At 44.3% G+C, this 21,609-nt stretch overlaps 1 long non-coding RNA gene and 2 pseudogenes across 2 annotated transcripts; 2 read left to right on the forward strand and 1 right to left on the reverse strand.

The window, feature by feature from the left end:
• Window positions 1-99: 99 nt before the first annotated feature.
• On the reverse strand, window positions 100-21,605 carry LOC103790837 (uncharacterized). The gene is made up of 4 exons (XR_013520970.1): window positions 20,983-21,605; window positions 1,317-2,245; window positions 729-826; window positions 100-591 (listed from the first exon to the last, which is right to left on the reverse strand). It is a non-coding gene; the product is annotated as an uncharacterized LOC103790837 (long non-coding RNA).
• LOC103790838 (RING-box protein 2 pseudogene) lies at window positions 7,584-8,049 on the forward strand (annotated as a pseudogene). The gene has a single exon (XR_013520963.1). The product of XR_013520963.1 is annotated as an RING-box protein 2 pseudogene (transcript).
• Window positions 13,652-15,168, forward strand: LOC100397276 (4-trimethylaminobutyraldehyde dehydrogenase pseudogene; annotated as a pseudogene).
• Window positions 21,606-21,609: the final 4 nt, after the last annotated feature.

The raw sequence follows: 21,609 nt of genomic DNA on the forward strand, positions 1-21,609 counted from the left end.
GGTCAGGAAGGTGGGAAAGGGCTGGGGGCTCTGTGACCCTAGCAGTCACTGAGATTAGCATGTTGGATCCACAGTCTTACCAGATGGAGACACAGCAAATTCCTTTGGAACCTGTTTATTTTCCTGGCATGAAGAGGGACCCAGCAATGAGATCAGCCAGGTTCTGTGCGGCAGACAGGGAAACAGGCTCTGTCCACATGAAGTCAGGGGAGGCCAGGATGAGACCCAGTCTGTTCACACATGGCTGCCTCCTCTCAGATCCGCACAGATGTCCTCATTCCCCTAAAATGGCAGCTTGGCCTGCTTGTCTTGAGGTTGAGCCAGCCTCCAGCAGTCCCTCTCTGCCTGCTCCGTTGGACTCATGCTGGAGATGTCCCAGTTGAAGCCCAGGCTGTCCTTACCTCCCAGCCTGGGGTCCCTGCCACCTCCTGGTCAGCAGGAATGGGGCTAGATGCTTCCTCCCATGGGGACTTCACCTGCTCTCCCTCCTGAGACAAGATGGCAGCCTCCTCCTTGGAGAGCAACATCATTCAGTCCTCCAGGTCCCCTGGGGGTCATGAGGCCTCAGAAGCCAAGTGCAGTGGTTCACGCCTGTAATCCCAGCAGTTTGGGAGGCTGAGGTGGGTGGATCACCTGAGGTCAGGAGTTTGAGACCAGCCTGACCAACATGGAGAAACCCCATCTCTACTAAAAATACAAAAAAATTAGCCAGGCGTGGTGGCGCATACCTGCAATCCCAACTGCTCGGGAGGGCTGGACAGGAGAACTGCTTGAACCCGGGTGGCGGATGTTGCAGTGTGACGAGATCGCACCATTGCACTCCAGCCTGTGCAACAAGAGCAAAACTCCATCTCAAAAAAAAAAAAACAACACCTTCAGAACATCTCATCCTCCTCATGTTCTCACACTGGGGTGTCACAGTTCTGGGAAGTTCTTCCTTTACAGTTCGGCTGTGGTAACCTTGTGAGTTTCCTGGAGGGGGCCCACCACTACCCCAGGACTCCCCGCCCTGTGTGTAACTGACCTCCGACAGGAGAGAGCCCCAGCCCAGGGCCTTCTAGGGGAAGCCTTACCTCAGAGGCTGGCTTCTTCTCCCTCCTGTGTTTTTGCAGAGGGAAGTGGGAGGGGTGACACACAGCTATGAGTGCTGAGCAGTCCTTCCGCAACTAGCCCACCCTCTCCAGGTGCAGTCCCCCTTACCGTGTCTGCCAAGGGTACCCAGCACAGCCACCCCACTCCAGGGGAAGAGAAGTGCCTAGCCCTTACCCACCTGAGTGGGCACAAGGTAGCATTTATTCATTAGCCCCCACACTGACCTTACAGTCTCTCCTATGGGCTGCGTGAGAAGCTGAGAAAGGCTGAGGTGAGATCTGTCAAAACCTAAACTTAAAAAATCTAACTGGGCCAAGCACGATAGTTCACACCTATAATCCCAGCACTTTGGGAGGCCAAGGCTGGTGGATCACCTGAGGTCAAGAGTTCGAGACCAGTCTGGTCAACATGGAGAAACCCTATCTCTACTAAAAATACAAAAGTTAGGTGAGCATTTTGGTGCGCGCCTGTAATCCCAGCTACTTGGGAGGCTGAGGCAGGAGAATCGCTTGAACCTGGGAGGCGGAGGTTGCAGTGAGCCAAGATTGCACCACTGTACAATGCAGTGCACTGCACTGCATCACTGCACTCTTAATGCCTGGGCATTAAGAGTGAAACACTCTCAAAAAAAAAAAAATCTATAATTGGCATCTTCAGAAAGATAAAACTTTACATTCATGAAATGAGAACAGGAGGTTCTAAAATAAAATGTTCGCACACTCACCACCACTAATTCTTGATAAAAATATAGTCTCGGTACAGTAGCTCATGCCTGTAATCCCAGCATTTTGGGAGGATAAGGCAGGAGGGCTGCTTGAGTCTAGGAGTTCAAGACCAGCCTGAGCAACATAAGAAGACCCTGTCTCTACAAAAAATTAAAATATGAGCCAGGTGTGGGGGCACACGCCTGTAGTTCCAGCTGCTTGGGAGGCTGAGGTGGGAGGATCACTTGAGTCTGGGAGTATGAGGCTGCAGTGAGCTATGATTATGCCACTGTACTCCAGCCTGGGCAACAGAGACTCTGCCTTAAAAACAGAAAATAAAAGTCGGGTGCGGTGGCTCATGCCTGTAATCCTAGCACTTTGGGAGGCCGAGGTGGGTGGATTGTCTGAGCTCAGGAGTTCGAGACCAGCCTGGGTAACATGGTGAAACCCTAAAAAAAAAAAGAAAATAATAGGAATGAAAATCCAAATATATATATATATATATATATTTTTTTCTTTTTCTCCAGAAAGAAGAGAGAAGAGATCAGGAGCTCCAACAGCTAAATTGTTGTTTGGATGTTTCTGAAAGAGGCAGAGAAAACAGACTAGGGGACAGGGAGAGATTCAAGTAAGTTTCTTTTTTGTCAAGACAATTTCTCAGAGAAAGGAACACCAAGTGTTCAGGACAATGGATGAAGGGGACCCAGCCCAGATTTTGTTGTCAATAAATTGCAGAACATGGAGGACAAAGAGTGGAACCTAAACACTTCCAGAGTTATAAACAAAAAGTTCATCAAACTTCCTAACACCAACCTTTGAAGCTATAAGTAATGAGGATCTTCAAAATCTGAGAGAAAATATTTCCAATCTAGAATTCTATACCTAGCCAAATGCTATGGAAGGATGAATTAAGACCTTTTCAGATACATAAATGTCTCAAGACTACCCCTGTCTCTCTGTCTGTCTCTCTCTCCCTCTGCCTAAATCTCAATGTCAGTGTTGCTCCATGTCCTGCTGCTGACAACAGAGACTCTGAACTTTCACCTCAGACACTCTCACTTCTAGGCCTTTGCACATGCTGTTCTCTACCTAGAACGTGCTTCTCCATGGCTTTCGGGAAGGCTTCCCTCACTGCCCGAGGTCACGTAGGGTAGCCCTCTTCAGTGCTTTTAGGGTACTGTACCATCTCCTGACTGAGAGACCACTTTAGGCCCATCCACTGTCAAATCCCCAGTAGCTGCCCTCATGGGACACAGCAAGAGCTCAGTAACCAAATGAACAAATGATTACATGACTGTGGCTCATCCTAGCACTTAAAGCCCTGATCAGACTTGAAAAGTTGCTGTCCCTTACTCAGAGCCCTGCTAGCAATATATTTAATAGTAAGCTTTGTTAGTTATCTAAAACTCGGTGTGAGTGAAGTTATCAGGTTTTTTTGTGGGAGGAGGTTTAGAGGAGGAAAGGAGAGGAATGAGTCCTAAAGGAGAGGAGAGGGGCAAAAGGACATGCCAAGCAGGAACGGATGCAGAAAAGGTAGGCTTGGGGTAAAAAAAAATTCATCTGCTTGGGTGGTTTATTGAGTGCAGCCTTTTAGGCCTACTGGCCAAAGAGGCCAACCTTGATGAAGCTAGTGATTTTCAGAGAATCCTTTACCATATCAGTGTCAGGCAGCTTATCTACCTCCTCTTGGGCTCTAGGACCAAACCCGAGAAGAGCACTGGAGCCCAGCTAAGTCTGGGAGTCCAGTGCACAGGCCCCCCATTTTGCAGGGAGAGTGGTGTCTATGTGTGACATCGTGTCTTAGGGGGCTTTATGACAGGACAACCTCTTCAACCTTGGCCAGAACAGCTTGTCAAATGCCTCAGGGTGGCTTTAAATCCCCAGTAGTGAGAGGCAGCTCCTTTGTACATATCTGGTTGGTTCAATTCAGCACAAACAGTGCTAACCGAGCAGCCACAATGTGCCAAGCTCTGTGTGAAGTCCCATAGAGACACAAAGGCGTGTAAGACTCAGTCTTTTTGTTTTTGAGACAGAGTCTTGATCTGTTGCCCAGGCTGGCGTACAGTGGCACTCCAGGCAACGTCTGCCTCACAGGTTCAAGAGATTGTCATGCCTCAGGCTCCCAAGTAGCTGGGATTATAAGCACGTATTACCATGCCGAATTTTTTGTATTTTCAGTAGAGACAGGGTCTCATCATGTTGGCCAGGCTGGTCTCAAACTCCTGGCCTCAAGTGATCCACCCGCCTTGGCCTCCCAAAGTATTGAGATTACAGGAGTAAGCCACTGCACCCAGCCAAAACTCAGTTTTATTGCATAACACAGTAAGCATATTTTCTAAATCAAAAACCAGAACACAGCCTAACAACTAAATGTCATCCATCAATCCATTCATTCAACCAGTGTCTGCTGAGCTTCCATTTTGGACCAAGCATTATGCTGAGAGAATCGAAGGTCAACAAAACATAGAGCTTCCCCTTGACCTCGAAGACTTCAGACGTCTTATGGTTCAAGACAGTAACTTCTACCTTCCTCCAAATTTCTGTAAATGAAACAATAATTACAAATCTATGGGTGGTTGAAACTGAGGAATGGATGCCTCAGTTTCATATACACATAAAACATTCACCAAGATAGGCCAGGTTCTGGACCACAAAACAAATCTCAATAGATTTTAAATTTATTTCAAGTATGTCCTTCAACCACTGTGGCATTAAAAATTAGAAATCAGTAACCAAAAGATTCCTGGAAAGGAGTCTGAACTCAGACTCGCCTAACCCTGCCCCCACCTGACGGTATTTCTCTACCGGTCCTGGTAACTGATCCAAAAGCCATAAACTCTTGGGAGCTTTATGGCCATCACCTGAAAAACCTTAATTACTTATCCTGGCCAACTCAGGGCAAGCTTATATCCCCCTTCTCGGATTGCAGCTGGTGCTCTCTTGAAAGCACCACCACCTGGCTGGAGGTCAACCGAGTCAGGGAATTATAGCAACTCACAACAGAATAACCCTGTTCCAAGGAAGAAGAATATAACAGCTAATTCCACTGCCTGCAACACCCTGGCAAACCAGAGGTCCTGAGTCTGTCCAAGTGACAACTTCACTGCTAGCACAACCAGCATTTGAGAAAGCCAGCACACTAAACAAAGCAAGGACCCTCACACTTACACTCTACTTTACTCCCCTCCCACCTCCACCAGAGCAGGTGAAGATGGATCACATCACAGGACTCTTTGCAGGCATTCCCCAGACAGCCTGGAACCTGGTAGCCCCACTGAGTGGCTGGACCCAGAAGAGCAATGGTAGTCACTGCAGTCTGGCTCCCAGGAAGTTCCATTCCTAGGGGAAGGGGGAGCCCATCACATGAAGGAGTCACTCTGTGGGACAAAAGAGTCTGAACAGCAGCCCTTGAGTTCCAGATTTTTCCCCTGAAATAGTCTATACAAATGAGAAGAAATCAGAAAAGTAATGTATAATATGATAAAACAAAGTTCTGGGCCAGGCGCGGTGGCTCAAGTCTGTAATCCCAGCACTTTGGGAGGCCAAGGTGGGTGGATCACGAGGTCAAGAGATCGAGATCATCCTGGTCAACATGGTGAAACCCCGTCTCTACCAAAAATACAAAAAATTAGCTGGGCATGGTGGCGTGTGCCTGTAATCCCAGCTACTCAGGAGGCTGAGGCAGGAGAATTGCCTGAACCCAGGAGGCGGAGGTTGCAGTGAGCCGAGATCGTGCCATTGCACTCCAGCCTGGGTAACAAGAGCAAAACTGTCTGAAAAACACAAAACAAGGTTCTATAACACCCCGAAAAGTCCATACTAGCTCCCCAGCAATAAATCCAAATCAAGAAGAAATCTCTGAATTGCCAGATAAAGAATTCAGAAGGTAGATTATTAAACTACTCAAGGAGATACCAGAGAAAGGTGAAAACTAACATAAAGAAATTTAAAAATTAATACAGGCTTTGGATTGGTCAGGGGTGGTGGCTCACACCTGTAAACCCAGCACTTTGGAAGTCTGAGGTGGGCAGATCACTTAAGGTCAAGAGTTTGAGACCAGCCTGGTCAACAAAGTGAAACCCCATCTCTACTAAAAATACAAAAATCAGCCAGGCATGGTGGTACGCACCTGTAATCCCAGCTACTCGGGAGGCTGAGGCAGGAGGATTGCTCAAACCCAGGAAGCAGAAATTGCAGTGAGCTGAGATTGCACCACTGCACTCTAATCTGGGCGACAAAGTGAGACCCTGTCTCAAAAAAACCAAAAACAAAAAGTGAAAAACAACAACAAAAAATACAGGCTATGGATGAAAAATTCTCCAGAGAAATAGATATTATAAAGAAAAAACAATCACAATTTCTGGAAATGGAAGACACACTTAGAGAAATACAAAATGCACTGGAAAGTGTCAACAATTGACTAGAACAAGTAGAAGAAAGACCTTCAGAGCTTGAAGACAAAGCATTTAAAGTAACTCAACCAGACAAAGACAAATTAAAAAAATGAACAAAGCCTCCAAGAAATTTGGGGTTATGTTAAACAGCCAAACCTAAAAACAATTGGTGTTCCTGAGGAAGAAGACAAACCTAAACGTTTTGAAAGCTTATTTGAGGAAGTAATCAGCGGAAAGTTCCTTGGCCTTGCCAGAGATTTAGACATCCAAACACAAGAAGCTCAAAGAACACCTAAAAAATTCATTGCAAAAAGATCACAAGTCAGGCACACAAAGGCACACAGTCATCAGGTTATCTAAAGTCAAGATGAAGCGAAGGATCTTAAGAGGGATGAAGTGAAAGCATCAGGGAACCTATAAAGGAAAACCTATCAGATTAACAGCAGATTTCCCAGCAGAAACCCTATAAGCCAGAAGTGATTGGGGTCCAATCTTTAGCCTCCTCAAACAAAATGACTGCCAACCAAGAATTTTGTATCCAGCAAAACTAAGCTTCATAAATGAAGGAGAGATAAAGTCTTTTTCAGACAAACAAATGCTGAGAGAATCTGCCACTACCAAGCCAGAACTACAAGAAATGCCAAAGAGTTCTAAATCTTGAAACAAAAATAGAATCTCCTTTCAGTATATATCTCACAAGGCCTATAAAACAGTAACACAATTTTTTTTTTTTGAGACGGAGTTTTCACTGTTGTTATCCAGACTGGAGTGCAATGGCACGATCTCAGCTCACCGCAACCTCCACCTTCTGGGTTCAAGCAATTCTCCTGCTTCACCCTCCCGAGTAGCTGGGACTACAGGCGCGCACCACCATGCCCAGCTAATTTTTATATTTTTAGTAGAGACAGGGTTTCACCTTGTTGACCAGGATGGTCTCGATCTCTTGACAGCATAATCCACTTGCTTCAGCCTCCCAAAGTGCTGGGATTATAGGCATGAGTCACTGTGCCCGGCCAACAATAACATAATTTTTAAAAACCCAAGGTATTCAGGCAACTATCACTATGAATAAAACAGTATCTCACATCTCAATATTAACATTGAATGTAAATGACTTAAATGCTCCACTTAAAAGATACAGAATGGCAGAATGGACGAAATTCACCAACCAAGTATCTGCTGTCTTCAAGAGACTCGCCAAATGCATAACGACTCATATAAACTTAAGGTAAAGGGGTAGAAAAAGATATTCCATGCAAATGGAAACCAAAGTGAGCAAGAGTAGCTATTCTTATGTCACCCAAACAGACTTCAAAGCAGTGACAGTTAAAAAAGAAAAAAAGGGATAGCCTCCCGGGTTCCCCAAACCAATGTCTCCGCCATCTGCTCTGCAGCACCGCCATGGCCAATGTGGAAGACGGCGAGGAACCCTGTGCCTTGGCCTCTCACTCCGGGAGCTCAGGCTCCAAGTCGGGAGATGACAAGATGTTCTCCCTCAAGAAGTGGGACGCGGTGGCCATGTGGAGCTGGGACGTGGAGTGCGATACGTGTGCCATCTGCAGGGTCCAGGTGATGGATGCCTGTCTTAGATGTCAAGCTGAAAACAAACAAGAGGACTGTGTTGTGGTCTGGGGAGAATGTAATCATTCCTTCCACAACTGCTGCATGTCCCTGTGGGTGAAACAGAACAACTGCCCTCTCTGCCAGCAGGACTGGGTGGTTCAAAGAATTGGCAAATGAAGTGGTTAGAAGGCTTCTTAGTGCAGTTGTTCAGAGCCCTGGTGGATCTTGTGCCCTACAAAGAAAGGCTAGAACACTCCAGGGGATTAATTCTTCAAATAGGAGTCGATGGATGTGTGGTCCTTTGGGACTCATCAAAGGCTTTGTTCAGCATTTTGTCAGTTTGATTTTCAGAAATTCTCTGCAATTAAGAAGATAATTTATTAAAGATGGTCCTTCCTACCTCTGTGGCGTGTGTCGCACACACAGCTTAGAAGTGCTATAAAAATGGAGAGAACTTCAGATTGAATCACCTTTATAATTTACCCATTTCTATACAACCGGCTGTGGAAGCAGTTTCATTCAGAAAACTTTGCATGCTTATGGTTGATCAGTTAAAAAAGAATGTTACAGTAACAAATAAAGTGCAGTTTAAAACCCAACTTCTATTAATTTGTTCCTAATATGTATTTTTGGCAGTGATAGAGAGCAGTCCATGAAATCTTGATGTGATATGAGGATTTTAAGTTAGGGCCAGTGAGCAGGATAAATAAAATTTAACTTTTGGGCATATGGGGAAAAAAAAAAAAAGGCCAGGCACAGTGGCTCATGCCTGTAACCCCAGCACTTTGGGAGGCCGAGGCGGACAGATCACAAGATCAGGAGATCAAGACCATCCTGGCCAACATGGTGAAACCCCATCTCTCCTAAAACACAAAAAAATTAGCAGGGTGTGGTGGTGCACACCTGTAGTCTCAGCTACTCAGGAGGCTGAGGCAGAAGAACTGCTTGAACCCAGGAGGTGGAGATTGCAGTAAGCTGAGATTGCACCACTGCGCTATAGCCTGGGCAACAGTGCTAGACTCTGTCTAAAAAAAAAAAAAAAGACAAAAAGGGACATTATATAATGATAAAAAAATCATTCCAACAGGAAAATATCACAATTCCAAATACATATGCATCTTAACACTGGAGTTCCCAGTATATGTAACAATTATTAACAGACGTAAGAAATGAGATAGACAGGCCTCATAAACACAGATCCAAGTATTAAAATCTTATCACATTGAAAATAATATGTAAATATATACAACATTATATTTACATATTATAATGCAAGGAATGGTTCAAATTTAAAAACCAATAAATGAAATTTACCATGTTAACAGACTGAAGAAAAACTACATGATTATCTCAATAAATGCATAAAATATATTTCACAAAATCAACATCTGTTCCCGAAATAAAAAAAATTCCCAGCAAACTAGGAGTTCATGGAAACATTTTCAATCTGATGAAGGGCATCTGAGAAAAACCTGTAGCTAGCAACATATACTCAGTAGTAAAATATTAAATGCTTTGCTTCTAAGTTCAGAAATGTCTTAAATTTATTTATTTTATTTATTATTACTATTATTTTTGAGACAGAGTTTCACTCTTGTCACTTGGGCTGGAGTACAATGGTGTAATCTCAGCTCACTGCAACCTCCGCCTCCCAGGTTCAAGACATTCTCCTACCTATGTCCTAAGTAGCTAAGATTACAGGTGCCCGCCAGCATAACTGGTTATTTTTGTATTTTTAGCAGAGACTGGGTTTCACCATGTTGGCCAGGCTGGTCTCAAAGTCCTGACCTCAGGTGATCTGCCCACCTTCGCCTCCCAAAGTGTCAGAATTACAGGCATGAGCCACCACACCTAGCCAGAAATGTCTTAAGGCAAAAAATGTCTGGCCTCAATCACTTCTTTTTTATTTTTTTCTTTGAGATGAAGTCTTTTTTTTTTTTTTGAAGCAGAAAGAAAGGGAAAGATGAAGGGAGTGAGGAAAGGAAGGAGGGAAGGAAAGATGGACAGGTGGACAAAACAGTAAATACAGTCTCAGGGACCTGTGACACTATTAATAAAAGATCAGAGTGGGGTGTGATAGCTCATGCCTATAATCCCAGCATTTTGGGAGGCAGGAGGAGGAGGATTTCTCGAGCCCAGGAGTTTGAAACCAGCCTGGACAACATAATGAGATGCCATCTCTACAAAAAAATACAAAAATTAACTGAGTGTGGTGATGCACGGCTATGGTCCCAGCTACTCTGGGGGCTGAGGTGGGAGTAACGCTTGAGCCAGAAGGTCTAGGTTGCAGTGGGCCAGGATTGTGCCACTCTATTCCAGCCTGGGTAACAGAGCAAGACCCTGTCTCAAATAAATGAACAAATAATTAAAGAAAACTTTCCTATTTGGCAAAATGTATAAAACAACAGATTCTGGCCACGTGCGGTGGCTCACGCTTGTAATCCCAGCACTTCAGGAGTCCGAGGCAGGCAGATCACAAGGTCAAGAGATTGAGACCATCCTGGCCACATAGTGAAACCCATCTCTACTAAAAATACAAAAATTAGCTGGGCGTGGTGGTGCACGCCTGTAGTCCCAGCTACTGGGGAGGCTGAGACAGGAGAATCGCTTAAACCTGGGAGACAGCAGTTGCAGTGAGCTGATATCCTGCCACTGTGCTCCAGCCTGGGTGACAGAGTGAGATTCTGTCTCAAAAAAATAAAATAAATAAAAATAAAGAGGCTTAGAGAATTCCAATCAGGTCAAACCTGAAGTTCATACCAAGACACATTATAGTCAAACTTGTGAAAACAAAAACAAAAAAATTTTTTTGAAAACAGCCAGAGGAAAACGTTACTTACATAGAAAAAAAAAAATGTGAATGACAGCTGATTTCTCATCAGAGACAACAGAAGCCAGGAAGAAGTGACACAACATTTTTCAAGTGTTTAAAAGAACTATGAACCAGAATCCCATATCCAACGAAAATGTCCTTCAAGAATGCTGGGGGAAATTGGAAAATCCTCAAAGGAAGGAAAACTAAAAGAATCTGTCATCAACTAATATGCCCAATTGTTTTTTGTTTTTTTTTTTTTAATAAAGGTGCTGATGCATTCAATGGAGGGAAAATGGCTTTTTAAAAAATGGTTCTGGAATAATCAGATATTCATAAGCAAGAAAATGAACCTTGAACTAACTCTCACATTATATACAAAAATTATGAGCAGGTGTGGTGGCTCATGCCTCTAATTCCAGCACTTTGAGAGGCTATGGCGGGCAAATCACTTGAGATCAGGAGTTCCAGACTGGCCTGGCCAACATGGTGAAACCCCGTCTCTACTAAAAATACAAAAATTAGCTGGGTGTGATGGTGTGCACCTATAATTCTGGCTACTTGGTAGGATGAGGCACTAGAATTGCTTGAACTTGGGAGGCAGGGGTTGCAGTGAGTCAAGATCACACCACTGCACTCCAGCCTGGGTGAGGGAATGAGACTGCCCCCCCCCCGCAAAAAAAAATAAATAAATAAAATAAAAATAAAAGACCATGAACTTAAATGTAAATTATCAACCATGAAGGAGAAAATCTTCTGGACTTAGAGCTACATAAAGCATTGTTTGTCTTGACACCAAAAGCACAATCCATAACAGGAAAAATTAAAAAAAAAAATGGATTTCCTCAAAACTAAGCACTTTTGTTCTGTGAAAAGACCCTGTCCAGCCTCCCGGCCAGGTTGGCCGCGGGGCGCTAAGCCGGCCGGGACCCCGCGGCTGAGGTTGTCGTTAGGCATCTCCCAGGCGACCATAGCAAGATGGCGGACGAGAAGGACAGGGAAGAGAGATTGGAACAATTATCAGGTCATTGGGATGCTGCCCTAGTGAAGGAGAGCTGCATGATCTGATTGCAGAGATAGAGGAAGAAGAACCCACTGGATACATTCGATTTGAAAAATTTCTTCCGGTGATGACAGAAATACTACTAGAAAGAAGATACAGACCCATTCCAGAAGATGTCCTTCTTCGAGCCTTTGAGGTTTTAGATACAGCTAACCGTGGGTTTCTTACTAAGAACGAATTGATCAAGTACATGACTGAAGAAGGTGAGCCTTTTTCTCAAGAGGAAATGGAAGAAATGTTGTCTGCTGCAATTGACCCAGAATCAAATTCAATTAATTACAAGGACTATATATCAGTGATGGTGATAGATGAAAATTAAATGTTCTAAAGATAATTTCTAAGTACAAGGACAATTGTAGAAATTGCTTGTCCTTATTAATTTCACATCTTCTCTCACGATTCCTATATGTGATATTTAATACCTTGTGACATAAGTATTTTAAGATACTTTGTTTTTAAGAATGACCATAACACTTTAAAACAAATTTATTATGTCTAGCCTTACAGAATGATATGTTCCTATTTATTTAAAACCAATTCTGTCCAGGCACGGTGGCTCACACCTGTAATTCCAGCATTTTGGGAGGCTGAGGCGGGCGGATCACAAGGTCAGGAGTTCGAGACCAGCCTGGCCCACGTGGTAAACTCCATCTCTACTAAAAAAAACAATAAAAAATTATTGCCAGGCGTGGTGGCAAGTGCCTGTAGTCCCAGCTACTCAGGAGGCTGAGGCAGAAGAATCACTCAAACCCAGGAGGCAGAGGTTGCAATGAGCCGAGATCCTGCCACTTCATTCCAGCCTGGGTGACAGAGTGAGACTCAAAAAAAAAATATTAAAACATTTTAACATTAAAAAAAAAAAAAAAAAAAAAAAAAAAGACCCTGTCCAGAGGATGAAAAGGCATAGAATGGGAGAAAATATTTGCAAACTACTTATCTGACAAAGGATCTAGAATATATAAGGAACTCCCAAAACTCAAAAGTAAACAATCTAAATAAACAATGTGCAAAAGACATAAAAAAGCACTTCACTAAAGAGAATACATGAATGACTAGAAATAAACTTATAAAAGGATGTTCAATATAACTAGCCATTAAGGAAATGCAAACTAAAACTCCAATGGGAGATCCCTCTACATTACCCAAATGGCTAAAGGTAAAAAGTTGTTACACCAAATGTAGAAGAGGATGTGGAGAAACCGGATTACTCATGAATTGCCAATGAGAATGTAAAATGATACAGTTATTCTGAAAAACAATTTGGCAGTTCCTTTCCTTCTCCCCCACCCCCCCGCCACCCTCAAGATGGAGTCTTGCTCTGTCACCCCAGGCTGGAGTGCAGTGGTAGGATCTCAGCTCACTGCAACCTCCGCCTCCTGGGTTCAAGCAATTCTCCTGCCTCAGCTTTCCAAATAACCAGGATAACAGGCATGTACCACCACGCCTGGCTAATTTTTGTATTTTTAGTAGAGACAAGGTTTCACCATGTTGGCCAGGCTGGTCTTGAACTCCTGACCTTGTGATCTGCTCACCTTGGACTCTCAAAGTGACAGAATTACAGGCGGGAGCCACTGCACCCGGCCAAATTTGGCAGTATCTTAAATAACTAAATATACAATAACCATATGACCCCCTGCACTCTTGGGGAATTATACAGAGAAATGAAGACTTATGTTGACACAAAAGCCGTACACAAATGTTTATAGTAGTTTGATATGAAATAGCCAAAACCAAAACAACCTATATGTTCTTCAAGGGGTGAATGGTTCAACAACCTGCAATGCATCCATACCATGCACTACTACTCAGATATAAAAAGGAATAAAGTAGCTCTTCTGTTTCTCCGAGTGGGTCGGGCCGGGGTTTCTCCGCTTCTTCACGGTGTTCTGCAGTCTCCTGTGGCCACCATGAGCACTGGCACCTTCGTTGTGTCGCAGCCGCTCAATTATCATGGCAGGACCCACGTGGAGCCGGCGGATGCTTCTGGCACGGAGAAGGCTTTCGAGCCGGCAACCGGCTGAGGGATAGCTACTTTCCCATGTTCAGGAGAAAAGGAAGTAAATTTGACTGTTCAGAGTGCAAAGGCTGCTTTTAAAATATGGAGTCTAAAATCTGGTATGGAGCATTGCTGAATCCTTTTGGAGGCTGCCAGAATAGTAAGGGAACGGAAGGATGAAATTGCCACTGTGGAATGCATCAACAACAGCAAGTCCATCTTTGAGGCCTGCTTGGACATCAACACTGCCTGACAGTGCCTGGAGTATTTTGCAGGATTGGCTGCGTCCATGGCTGGTGAACACATCCAGCTCCCAGGCGGATCCTTTGGTTATACCACAAGAGAACCACTTGGGGTATGTGTGGGAATAGGAGTGTGGAACTACCCCTTTCAGATCGCCTCTTGGAAGTCAGCTCCTGTGTTAGCCTGTGGTAATGCCATGGTCTTCAAACCTTCTCCCTTTACACCTGTTTCTGCATTGCTACTGGCTGAAATCTACACTGAGGCTGCTGTGCCTCCTGGGCTCTTCAATGTGGTGCAGGGCGGGGCTGCTACTGGCCAGTTTCTGTGTCAGCATCATGATGTGGCCCAAGTCTCCTTCACTGGAAGTGTGCCCACTGGCATGAAGATCATGGAGATGGCATCTAAAGGAGTCAAACCTGTTACCTAGGAACTTGGAGGCAAATCTCCACTCATCATCTTCTCAGACTGTGATATTAACAATGCTGTGAAGGGGGCGCTGATGGCCAACTTCCTCACACAAGGCCAGGTTTGCTGTAATGGCACAAGATATTTGTGCAGAAAGAAATTCTTGATAAATTTACAGAGGAAGTGGTGAAACAGACCCAAAGGATTAAAACTGGAGATCCCCTTCTGGAAGACACAAGGATGGGTCCACTCATCAACCGACCACACCTGGAGCGAGTCCTTGGGTTTGTTAAAGTGGCAAAGGAGCAGGGTGCTAAAGTGTTATGTGTTGGAGATATATATGCACCTCAAGATCCCAAATTAAAGGATGGATACTACATGAGACCTTGTGTATTAACTAATTGCAGAGATGACATGACCTGTGTGAAAGAAGAGATCTTTCGGCCTGTTATGTCTATTTTACCATTTGAGACTAAAGCTGAGGTTCTAGAAAGAGCCAATGATACCACTTTTGGACTAGCAGCTGGCGTCTTTACCAGGGACATCCAGCGGGCTCATAGAGCGGTAGCTGAGCTTCAGGCTGGAACCTGCTTCATTAACAACTATAACGTCAGTCCAGTGAAGTTGCCCTTTGGTGGATATAAGAAGTCAGGATTTGGCAGAGAGAACGGCTGTGTGACAATTGAATATTATTCACAACTGAAGACTGTGTGTATGGAGATGGGTGATGTGGAATCTGCTTTTTGAAAACCTGCAGTGAAACCTGTTGACATGGCCAGGCTGTGGAATGATGCAGTCGGTCCTGTTGACAGAGGCAGTGCAACTAAATGCCATTTTAAATCCAGAATTTTGGCATTCAAGATAAGAGAATGGTTCATGTTACTCTTTTTCACTAAATCAGCTTCCTCATTGAAAATGTGCCTAAGTGCCTTCATCAAGAAAGTTGTGATATTCCTCAGAGTATATTTTTGTGAACTCTTTAAGTACCAGTAATGTACTTCTAGGGAATAGGAAAGGGGACTATACATCTTCCACACATTTGGCCAGTTGACATTGTTAATTCTCTGGCGTTTTTCAAGGAACTTGGTCCTGGCTGATTCAAGTGCAGTGGTATTTACAATTGATTTCAGCCAGTTTGTAGATTTCTTTGTTCCTTCTCCATTCTCACTTCTTCACTTGACTAGTCTTGGGGAAAAAAAAAAAAAACTTTTTTTGTAGGTTCCTGGTAGAATCAGTAGAGATGGTTTCAGTTTACTGACATTTTTTAAAACTATATTTCCCTTGTCATTCTATTGTGAAAGCTGACAACCAGGATAGAGAGGGGATTAGATAATAGACGGGTCAAATTCTGTGTGAAACATTAATTTGCCTAGTAAGCGTTTTGTCTCTGTTCACTACTGTGATGGGAAACCTATCTCCCTATCTTGGGTCCTTGAACTACAGCGTGCTGTCTTACACCAGCAGAGCTACGCTTTAAATGTACAAATTACTTGTATGCCAATGTAATATAGTGAAATTAAAACAAATCACACTGTTAAAAAAAAAAAGGAATAAAGTATTTATACGTCACAAGCTTGATGAATCTCAAGAAACTGACGCTGAGTGAAAAAAAAAAAGTGTAGCCAAAAGGTCATATAGTGTATGATTTCATTTATAACATATTCTTGAGACGTTAAAATTATAGAAATGGCAGAGTAAGGTGGCTCACACCTGTAATCTCAACACTTTGGGAGGCCGAGGTGGGAAGATTAGTTAATCCCAGGAGTTCAAGACCTGCCTGGGCAACATGGTGAGACCCAGTCTCTACAAAATAATACAAAAAAATTAGCTGGACATGGTGGTATGTGCCTATAGTCCCAGCTACTTGGGAGGCTGAGGTGGAAGGATCTCAAGGGGAGGCTGCTCTGAGCCAAGATCGTGTCACTGCACTCCAGCCTGGGTCACAGAGTGAGACGCCTCTCAATGGCTTTACTGTGATATAATTTACATATCATAAAATATGTCATTCACCCATTTTAAGTGTACAACTCAATGAATTTTAGTATATTTTAAAAGTTGTACGCCATCACCACAAACTAGTTTTAAAGAATTCCCGTCAGCCTTAAAAGAAACCTTGAGGCCCGGCACAGTGGCTCACACTTGTAATACCAGCGCTTTAGGAGGCTGAGACAGTTGAATCACCTGAGGTCAGGAGTTTGAAACCAGTCTGGCCAACATAGCGAAACCCTGTCTCTACTAAAAATAGAAAAATTAGCCAGGCATGATGGTGCACACCTGTAACCCCAGCTACTTGGGAGGCTGAGGCATGAGAATTGCTTGAACCCAGGAGGCGGAGGTTGCAGTGAGCCAAGATTGCACTACTGCACTCTAGCCTGGGCGACAGAGTGAGACTCCTTTGTCTCCACCATCCCCCCAAAAAAGGAAACCTTATGCCTTTCACATTCACTCCCCATTTTCACTCTCAGCATCTGATAACCATTCATCTACCTCTGTCTCTACAGATTTTTCTTTTCTGGAATCCTTTACAAAAACAGAATAATATGATATGTGCTATTTGTGTTTAGCTTTTTTCATTTAGTGTTTTTCAGGGTTCTTCATTGCTGAAGAGTATCCATTATATGGAGACACCACATGTATTAGGCCCTTCTTGCACTGTTAGAAATACCTGAGGCTGGGTGATTCACAAAGAAAAGAGGTTTAGGCAGGGTGTGGTGGCTCATGCCTGTAATCCCAGCACTTTGGGAGGCTAAGGTGGGTGGATCATTGGAGGTCAGCTGTTCGAGATCAGCCTGACCAACATGGTGAAACCCCATCTCTACTAAAAATACAAAAATGAGCCTCATGGGCACCTGTAATCCCAGCTACTAGGGAGGCTGAGACAGGAGAATCACTTAAACCGGGGAGGTGGAGGTTGTAGTGAGCCAAGATCATGCCATTGCACTCCAGTCTGGGCAACAGAGCGAGACACTCTTAAAAAAAATAAAAAATAAAAAAAGAGGTTTAATTGCCTCAGAGTTCAGCACGCTGTGCAAGCATGGCTCCAGCATCCGCTCCTGGTGAGGTCCTCAGGAAGCTTCTAATCACAGCAGAAGAAAAGGGGGAGCAGGGATGTCACATGGTGACAGCAGGAGTGAGAGAGTAAGGAGGGAGATGCCACACACCTTTGAACAACCAGATTGCACATGAACTCACTCATCACCAACGGGACGGTGCTAAGCCATTCATGAGGGATCTGCCTCCACGACCCAATCACCTCCCACCAGGCTTCAACTCCAACACCAGAGATGAAATTTCGACATGAGATTGTGGAGGGGACAAATATCCAACTTGTATCACCACATTTTGTTGTCTTTTGTTTTTATTTCTTGTCATGCAGACTGGAGTACAGTGCTAGGATCATAGTTTATGGTAGCCCTGAACTCCTGGGTTCAAGCAATCCTCCTCCTTCAGCCTCCCAAGTAGCTGGAACTATAGACACATATCACCACGCTCAGCTATTTTAAACAAATTTTTGTAGAGATGTGGCCTGTGTTGCTCAGGCCATTCTCAAACTCCTGGCCTCAAGCAATCCTGAAATTACAGGAATGAGCCAGCATGCCTGGCTGATAGACCACATTCTGTTTATCCACTTATCAAGTGATAGCCATTTGGGTGTTTTTAATCTTTGGCTATTGTAAATAATGCTGCTATGAACATCTGCATACAAGTCTTTGTGTGGACAAAAATTTCTTTGGGGTAGATACCTAGGAGTGGAATTGCTGGATCATACAGTAAGTCTACGTTTAATTTTTTTTTTTAATAGAGTCTCACTATTTTGCCCAGTCTGGTCTCAAACTCCTAACCTCAAGCAATGCTTCTGCCTCAGTCTCCTGCAGGTGTGTACCACCACTCCTGGCTACATTTAACTGTTTAAGAAACCGCCGGACACCATTTTACATGCCCACCAGCAAAGCATGAAAGTTCTAATTTCTCTACATCCTTGCCAACACTAACTTGTGTCTATTTTTTTTTTTTTTTTTTAAATGGAGTCTCACTCTGTCACCCAGACTGGAGTGCAGTGGTGTGATCTCAGCTCACAGCAACCTCCGCCTCCCAAGTCAAGCAATCCTCCTGCCTCAGCCTCCCCAGCTCCTCTACTAAAAATTTGCCTATTTTTAGTAGAGATGGGGTTTCCCCATGTTGGCCAGACTGGTCTCTAACTCGTGACCTCAAGTGATATGCCAGCCGTGGCTTCCCAAAATGCTGGATTACAGGTGTGAGCCATCATGCCTGGGTGTGTCTGTCTTTCTTATTCTAGCCATTCTTCTGGGAGAAAAATGGTATCTCATTATGGCTTTGATTTGTATTTCCCTAATGACTCATGATGCTGAATGTCTTTTCATGTATTTATCGGTCATTTGTATATCCTCTTCGGAAAAATTCAAATACTTGGACCATTAAAATAAAAATTTCATCTTTAAGAGCAGTTTTGGGTTCACAGCAAAACTGAACAGAAAATACAAAGTTCCCCTATCCCACACACACTCATAGCCTCCCCCATCATGAACATCAAGCACCAGAAGTTACATTTGTTATAAGCAATGAAGCTACATTGATACACCATTATCCCCCATAGACCACAGTTTACATTAGGTTTCACTCCTGGTGTCATACATCCTGCTGGATTTGACACATGTGTAATAACATGTATCCACCACTCATCCGGAGTAATTTCACTATCCGAAAAATTCTCTGTGCATTTCTCCCCACTCCCAGCCCCTGCCAACCAAAGATATTTTTACTGTCTCCATAGTTTTGCCTTTTCCAGAATGTAATATAGTTGGAATAAGACAGCATGTAGCTTTTTCAGATTGGCTTCTTTCACTTAGTAATGCATTTAAGGTTTCTCCACGCCTTTTCATAGCTTAATGGCACGTTTCTTTCTAGTGCTGAATACCTGGATATGCCACAGTTTATTTATCCATTCACCTGCTGAAAGACATCTTGGTTGCTTTCAAGCTTTGGCAATTACAAATAAAGCTGCTATAAACATCCATGTGCAGGTTTCTGTGTGGACATAAGTTTTCAGCTCATTTGGGTAAACACTAAGGCTTGTAATGGCTGGATCTTATGATAGGAGTATGTTTAGTTCTGTAAGAAAGCCAAATTGTCTTCCAAAGTTGCTGTACCATTTTGCATTCCTACCAGTAAAAAGAGTTCCTGTTGCTTCACATCCTCTCCAGCATTTGGTGTTGTCACCGTTGCCCATTTTTTAATTTGGCTATTTGTCTTTTTATTATTGAGTTGTAAGAGTTTTATATCTCCTAGATACAAGTCTCTTATGGAACATGTGATTTGCAAAAGTTTTCTCCCAGTTTGTGGGTTGTTTTAGAGATCTTTTCTACTATTTCCTTTTTTTTTTTTTTTTTTTTTTTGAGACAGAGTCTCACTCTGTCGCCCAGACTGGAGTGCAGTGGCGCAGTCTCAACTCACTGTAACCTCCACCTCCCAGGCTCAAGTGATTCTCCTGCCTCAGCCTCCCAGGTAGGTGGGATTACAGGTGCCCGCCACCACGCCCAGCTAATTTTTGTATTTTTAGTAGAGATGAGGTTTCACCATGTTGGCCACACTGGACTGGAACTCCTGAGCTCAGGTGATCCACCTGCCTTGGCTTCCCAAAATGCTGGGATTACAGGTGTGAGCCACTGCGTCCCATTTTTTTTTTTTTTTTTTTTTCAGTGAAAAGGAATGTTAAACGCAATGAATTTATTATAATAGTGGGTACTTCTGAAGGAGGCAGGCGCATAGAGGGGTTAGAATCACACAGATAGTATACCATGGTATAGGTGTCGTGAGAGTCAGAAAACCGACTTTTAGTCTTTTTGTGCCTCAGTTTTCTGATCTATAAAATGGTTATATCGGCTGGGCGCAGTGGCTCACGCCTGTAAGCCCAGCCTTTTGGTAGGTTGAGGCGGGCATATCACTTGAGGTCACCCTTTTCCACTAAAATACAAACTACCTCTACTAGAGGTCACCTGTTTCTACTAAAATAGAAAAATTAGCAGGGCATGGTGGTGCGCACCTGTAATCCCAGCGATTCGGGAGGCTGAGGCAGGAAAATCGCTTGAACCTGGGAGGCTGAGGTTGCGGTGAGCCGAGATGGCGCCACTGAACTCCAGGCCTGGTCAACAGAGAAGAATGTCTCAAAAAAAAAAAAAGGGGGGGGGTATATCAACACTTCTCTCTCTGGTTGTTGGGAGGCTTAGACAAGTTAATGTTAATGTACCTAAAGAACTAGAGAACGCCGGCTACTGAGGACATCTAAGGACACTTTATGTAACCCTTTACTGTTACAGCTTCTTAAGTTGGCACTGAGGTTCGAAAGCTTCCATTTTACCATTACGCTTTTAAATTTACATGTTACATGCTTTCTTTTGTATAGCTCACTTGAGTATACATGCATTTTGGAAGACAATAGGGAAGTAAAAAGTACATCTAGTTTTTTAACCCTTCAAAATGGGAAAGTTTGGACTAGATGCAGGGTAGCTCAGCCCTGGCCCCGGCCCCTTCCCCAGTACTCACAGGCTCCTGTCAATTGCACCTTCAGAAAAAACCGAGACTCTTAGGCAGGAGTCGGGTTGGGGTGGGGGTTGGGGGATCTGTCCCGTGACCTGCACTCTGGGCCACCTCAGTTTCCTCACCTGTCAAACGGGGACGCTGACGGTACCTACCTGACCTATGAGAGCGGAGAACACGAAGGTATCTTGCCCACGGTCTGCCCTGTGGTTAGCTGTCCTTTTTTCCTTTACACTTCTAGGCTCCTCTTGACGTTTACATAACGTCAGTGGGAAAACGCCAGCGAAGAGACACCCAGAATGGACGCTCTAAGGTTCCTTCCAGCTTCCAAATTCTGGACTGGTTTTCAGCGATCCTGGGCTCGGGATGCGAATGTCCCTGCCTACGACGGGGCTGCCGTTACAGCAGCTCTGGAGACGCGCCAGCGCTTTGACGCCTCTTCTGCGCTAAGGAAGAGTTGCTTTACAGAAAAATAAGTATATCCTGGCCCTGGAGAAAGCTGCCAGGCGATAGGGCCAGCGCCACCGCAGCCCAGGCGCCATTATCTGCCTCAGCCGCCACCTCGGGTGCCCGCCTCGAGGAGGTTCTTCGAGCCTGTGCGCCCACGGACGCTACCAGGGCGCGCTGTGGGAAGCTGGACACCCGGACGCCGAGGGAAGCCTCGCAGCCGCTCCGCTTACCCAGCGCCAGCGCCAGACCCAGCTACCTTCTTACGGCGGCGCCGGCACGTCAGAGCGACAGGTGAGCGGCCCAACGGCCTAGCGGTGCTTCTGTGGATGAGC

Source organism: Callithrix jacchus, chromosome 1, assembly GCF_049354715.1.
Source record: "Callithrix jacchus isolate 240 chromosome 1, calJac240_pri, whole genome shotgun sequence".
Lineage (NCBI taxonomy): Eukaryota > Metazoa > Chordata > Mammalia > Primates > Cebidae > Callithrix > Callithrix jacchus.